Source organism: Macaca mulatta, chromosome 1, assembly GCF_049350105.2.
Source record: "Macaca mulatta isolate MMU2019108-1 chromosome 1, T2T-MMU8v2.0, whole genome shotgun sequence".
In the NCBI taxonomy this organism is placed as follows: Eukaryota; Metazoa; Chordata; class Mammalia; order Primates; family Cercopithecidae; genus Macaca; species Macaca mulatta.
Window position 1 is genome coordinate 232,878,294 of NC_133406.1, and position 4,689 is coordinate 232,882,982.

Here is a 4,689-nt window from a genome sequence, read left to right on the forward strand (position 1 = left end):
CTTTTTTGCCCATTTGAAAAAAAAAACTTGGGGCCGGGTGCAGTGGCTCATGCCTGTAGTCCCAGCTCTTTGGGAGGCCGAGGTGGGCAGACCGCTTGAGCCCAGGAGTTGGAGACCAGCCTTGGCAGGTGGATCACATGAGGCCAAGAGTTCGAGACCAGCCTGGCAAACATGGTGAAACCTCATGTTTGAATGAAACCCTGTCTCTACAAAAAATACAAAAATTAGCCGGGTGCAGTGGTGTGAACCTGTGGTCCCAGCTATTCAGGAGGCTTGCTTGAGTCTGGGAGGCAGAGGTTGCGGTGAGCCGGGACTGTTGTCACTACACTTCAGCCTAGGCAAGAGAGAAAGACCTTTTCTCAGAAAACAAACAAACCCAAACGTGGTTGTTTGTCCTGATTCCTAAAAGGTCTTTTTGTATTCTAGATAATAATCTTTGGTCAGTTATATGTGTTAAAAAATATCTCCTTTGTGGCCAGGCACGGTGGCTCACGCCTGTAAACCCAGCACTTTGGGGGACCGAGGTGAGTGGATCATTTAGGTCAGGAGTTCAAGACCAGCCTGGCCAACACGGTGAAACCCCGTCTCTACTAAACAAATACAAAAATTAGCTGGATGTGGTGGCAGGCGGCTGTAACCCCAGCTGCTCCAGAGGCTGAGGCAGGAGAATTGCTTGAACCCAGGAGGCAGAGGTTGCAGCGAGCCAAGATTGCGCCATTGCACTCCAGCCTGGGTGACAAGAGTGAAATTCTGTCTCAAATATATATATATATATATATGTGTGTGTGTGTATGTGTGTGTGTATATATCCTTTGTAATTTATTTTTCCCTTTTAAAAAATTTTTATAAAATTCTTTTTTATTTTTATTTTTAGTAGAGGTGAGGTTTCACTATGTTGCCCAGGCTGGTCTTGAACTCCTGAGCTCAAGTGATCCTCCTACCTCAGCCTTCCAAAGTGCTGGAATTGCAGATATGAGCCACCGCACCCCTCCTGTTCTTCTCTAATTAATGGTGTCTTTCTTTGTCTTTCTGGTAATAAGCAAAAAGTTCTTCATTTGATATGGTTAAATTTATAACTGTTTTCTCATAAGGTTAATAATTTTTCTGGCCTGGCTAAAGAAATCCTTTTCTGCCACAATACTATAAAGATGTTTGCTCACATTTTATTCCAAAAGTTTTGAGTTTTGTCTTTCATCTTTAAGTCTAACATACCAGGAATTGGCTTTTGTGCCTGTTGGGAGGTAGTGATCTGATTCCGTGTCTTGCATGTAGGTAACCACTAGTCCCTGCGCCATGTATTCAATGCTCCATCCTTTTCCTGCGGGTCTGCAATCTCATCTACCATCCATCAAGTTTCCATATGGCCACAGGTCTGCTTCTGGGCTCCCCGTTCTGTTCCATTGTCAATTTGTCTATCCTGTGCCAATATCACACTGTGTTTATTACAATAACTTTGTAACAGCTCTTGATATCTGGTAGGACATCTCCCTGCACCTTTTTTTTCTACTTCAGAAATGTCTTAGCCAGGCCAGGCACGATAGCTCACGCCTGTAATCCCAGCACTTTGGGAGGCCGATGTGGGGGGGTCACGAGGTCAGGAGCTTGCGACCAACCTGGCCAACATGGTGAAACCCCGTCTCTACTAAAAATACCAAAATTAGCCAGGTGTGGTGGCACGTGCCTGTAATCCCAGCTATTTGGGAGGCTGAGGCAGGAGAATTGCTTGAACCCTGGGGACGGAGGTTCAGTGAGCCACTGCACTGAATTGCACTGATTGCGCCACTGCACTCCAGCCCGGGTGACAGAGCGAGACTCTGTCTCAGAAAAATAAAAAAGAAAGAAAGAAATGTCTTGGTTATTCTTTGGTTCTTTGTTCTTCAATATGAATTTTAGAAGCTGAATTTGAAAAGATTTGGATTGGAATTTCATTAAATCTACAGGTCAATTTAGGGAGAATTGACAGTTTTACAGAATTAAGTCATCTGGTATTCCAATAAGAATAAGAGAACAATTATTGGCTGTACAATTACTTCCAAATAGTAGGCAAAGCAAAGCTTAGGAAGTATACTGGCGCCATTTCAGGAACAAAGCTCGGTGTGAATTTATTTGTCTTTCCAAATCATGATGCTGTAAGTTCTAAAGTGCTTTCTCTTCTTGGCTCTGGACACGTGGTGTTTAATTACCTGCTGTTCACTATCCTCAAACAGAAAGAGACTGGTCATGCCCCACAGGGTTAGGGCATCCGAGATAACTGAGCGAGCCTCTCATGTGTCCTAGATTACAAACCAAAAATCCACAGTTTATTCTGTGGATAAAGGAGGCTGTGTTTATGATACAGACTGCGATATTTTTATCATAGCCTATTCTGGTATCATGTGCAAAAGCTATAAATGAAAAACACAGGAACTTGGCATGTGAGTCACTGCTCCCCCTAAATGACAATTAATAAGGAAGGAACACTGAGACGGAATAAAACAATCCCCTTCTGGGTTTAATTTAGGAAGTTCCATAGTTAGGTTTCATAGAAATAAATGTAAATTTCTATGATTAAAAATAAATTAGCATATTTAGGGATATACAAATTATAAATCATTTTCTAAATGCTAAGAACAAGCTCAGGTTTTTTTCAGAAGAAAGTTTTGATTTTTTTTCTTTAGTGGAAGATATCACTCTGATGGAAAGTTTTGATATGAGAGCCAGATGACTACTAAAGTGGGCGTCTTCCCCCACAGGAAGATGTTTCCATCTGTGGGTGAGAGGTGCCCACTGCAGCTAGGGCAGGTTACGTATGCCCTGTGTGTGGTAGGACTTGGAGAGTGATCTTTATCAGCGTTTTTATTTAAAGGACTCTCTAATAAGACACGAATCTATGATGTTCACAGAAAAAAAAAAAAAGAATAAGAAAAAAAGACCTTATTTTAAAAAGCTTTTTATAACTATTGCAACATCAAATCATAAAGGCTAATCATGAAATAAGGTGCCATGCTTTGTAAACGATGGAATCTTAGGCTTTAGTGCCAAAGGACGCTAAAGATTTCCAGTATGAGATTCCTTTTTCTTCCAACAGTTGACTTATTAGTCACATAAAAATGAATGCTGTTGATCGGGTGCGGTGGCTCACACCTGTAATCCCAGCACTTTGGGAGGCCAAGGGGGATGGATCACCAGAGGTCAGGAGTTCAAGACCAGCCTGACCAATATGGTGAAACCCCATCTCTACTAAACAATACAAAAATTAGCCAGGTGTGGTGGCACGCACCTGTAATCCCAGCTACTTGGGAGACTGAGGCAGGAAAATCGCTTGAACTTGGGAGGCGGAGGTTGCAGTGAGCCGATATCACACCACTGTACTCCAGTGTGACAGAGTGAGACTCTGTCTCAAAAAAAAAAAAAAAAAAAAAAAAAAAAGAATGCTGTTTTTGGCTGGTCGTGGTGGCTCACACCTGTAATCCCAGCACTTTGGGAGGCTGAGGCGGGTGGATCACATGAGACCAAGAGTTCGAGACCAGCCTGGCAAACATGGTGAAACCTCATCTCTACTAAAAATACAAAAATTAGCCAGGCATGGTGGCACACGCCGGTAATACCAGCTACTCGGGAGACTGAAGCATGAGAATCACTTGAGTCTAGGAGGTGGAGGTGGCAGTGAGCCGAGATCATACCACTGCACTTCAGCCTGAGAGACAGAATGAAACTCTGTCTCAAGAAAGAAAAAAAAAAAAAGAAGAATGCTGTTTTCCTGGCTTGGGCAACATGGTGAAACCCCATCTCTACCAAAAATACAAAAAATTAACTAGGCATGATGGCCCATGCCTGTAGTTCCAGCTACTTGGTAGTCTGAGGTGGCAGGATCACTTGAGCACAGGAGGTTGAGGCTGCAGTAAGCCATGAATGTACCACTGCCCTCCAGCCTGGATGACAACGTGTGACCTTGTTTCAAAAAAAACCAAAAAAACAAAAAAACCCTGTTTTTACATCAATATTGATTCAGATAGCTGTATTTAAAATTCACTAAGCCGTTGAAGCCTTTCAAACACCTTTTCCAAATTCATTGAAGAGGCAGATTCTGAGACATTCATTGAAGACGCTGACTACAGGATCCAAATGACTCCTTCACTGAACTAGCAGCCATCCAGGTGTCTACTCTGCACCAGGAACCACATCAGGACACAAGCACAAGGATAAAACTCACTTCCCAGCTAGGAACTTTCATTCTAGGGGAATGACATGTCCAACCTGGTAAGATCCACACATCCACATGATAAGGTAAAACTCACTTCCCAGCTGCGAATTTTCATTCGAGGGGAATGGCATGTCCAACCTGATAAGATCCATATTAGGGTCCAAGATGCTTTCTCTAAGAGGACTCTTCATTCCACACAATGCCACCAGGCACCAAGCACCGTGGATGGACTGTAAAAGGGGAGTGAGAGCAGCTGCCCTCCTGGAGCTCACGGGGGCAGGAGGTGGGGGGAAGCAGGGGAAGGGGCAGCTGTACACCAGGGAGCTCGGCTGGGAGGGGTGGGAGGGAGGGCGGGATGCAGAGGAGGCAATGCCTGTCCAGGCAGTGTGCTTCTCAGAAGGAACCTCATTGGGAGGGCACATGGGAGGGAGGGTTGGGGCTGGGACTGAGGAGAAGGGAAGGAAGCCACAGAGTGAGCACGGACCAGAGAGCCAGATTTTATAAGT